Genomic DNA, 1,811 nt, shown 5'->3' on the forward strand with positions numbered 1-1,811 from the left:
AATGTTTCCAGCCCTGGTGGTAAATCTAGACAACGCATAGAAGACATGGAGATGGTTTTATCTTTGACATCATACGAATACATTACTTTGCCGGTTTCGTTAAGAAAGTGTATATAACCCGATAACTTTGAGTCCATTGCAGGGTTGGAATATACCGAGTCATGACCCTCCATATTCAGAAACATTACAGTGTTTTTGAGGTCTTTCATTTTGATCCACACATTGCTACTCATGTCCAATTTATACAAATACGCATCAACTGGTTTTTTCTTTGTGAAACCTAGTACAATGGCGAACAGTTCTGCAGAAGACCCTTCCAACCATATACTCATTTGGTTGCTGCTAGTGTCAGGATAGGGTAAGTCCACAGTTGGCGACAGACTTATCACGACTCGGTTCTCTTTAACCGCAATGTCAATTTGTATGAGATGAGCCGAATAGCCGGCAATGGCCTGGGCATATACTTTACCGTTGCAACAAGTTGTGTCCTGGAGGAAACTATGAGGGTCACCGTTTATGCTTGTGAGTTGTTCAGAATATGACATTTCGATCCATATTAATCTGTTTGCTTTAGGATCCAACCTACAGAAAACAATGTTAGGTTTTGCAACTCTCGTCAACAGGAGAAGGGAACCAGGATCCCCGGGAGGGGAAGTCAAACAACAATGGCGGATGTCGTCGGAATGTCCATCTCGTAGAATCAAGGGAGGGAGGGTGATGAAGTTGGAAGTGACGGGGTTCCAAAGAGACCAGTGGATGTGGTGTGGATGGTTGGAGAGAATCATCCAACCATGGAAACAGGCTCGGACATGCCTGCCGACCAGCTCAGGGATTCGGCACCGGTATTGAACCATGGGTTTATGAAGGGTGTAGAAAATGTGTTCTCCTTTGTCATCTTCTGGTTCTGGGTTCAGAGCAAGCAACCAGGGATAGTTTGAAGGGAGAGGAGGCAACACCTGCTCCATCATATCTACCAAATCCTTCACATCATTATATATCATTCATTAGTCACCAATCCAATCCATATTATATAACAATAATTCATGAAAAACTAAATTTCATAACTAAACAATTCTCACGTCTTATTCATATACACACATAGATTCATTAAACAAAAAATCTGACACATATCTGATTCCAAGAAGTAAAATTAAAAAATAAACCAACCTCGTTTTAAGTTCTTGTTAGAATCGAATCGAATCGAACCGAACCTTCGGCAGCTCCACCGTTAAGTAGTCTGTGTTTCAGAAATCAGAATCGATATTTTAACAAGCAAGCAAGGTGCACCCAATTAAATAGATCAACTTCTTTCTAGTTGCACCCAATATATCGGAATAGATCCTTGCCTTTTTTTTGGAGCTTTTAATTATGGTATGGATTTCATATCTTTTCTTTTATACAATGTCGTTATCTTAAAAATATTTTCAACTTTTTATCCCAAAAATCATTTTTTATACATCATTTATTGATGTACTACGAGCGTACTCGCGCAATGCAGCGAGATACATCATGATTTTAATATTTCATTTTATTATTTATCTCAGTCGATGTTATAATATGAATTTATGTGATTTTGAGAAAACGATGATGTTTTTATTTTTGAATAAAATATATGTTTGCAGATATCATAAAAATTTGACAAAAATATATTGATATTAGTATCAAATTAACTATTTGAAATTCCTCATTTTTTTGTGTAAATTTTTAATTCAATTTTTTAATAATTTAATTTATGTACAATAACGAAGTAATTTATATTTGGTTTAATAATATAATTTTTTTATAAAGATAATAATTATTTATTTTGTTGG

This window comes from Cynara cardunculus, unplaced genomic scaffold, assembly GCF_001531365.2.
Source record: "Cynara cardunculus var. scolymus isolate 2C unplaced genomic scaffold, CcrdV1 Un_Scaffold_1939, whole genome shotgun sequence".
NCBI classification, from domain to species: domain Eukaryota; kingdom Viridiplantae; phylum Streptophyta; class Magnoliopsida; order Asterales; family Asteraceae; genus Cynara; species Cynara cardunculus.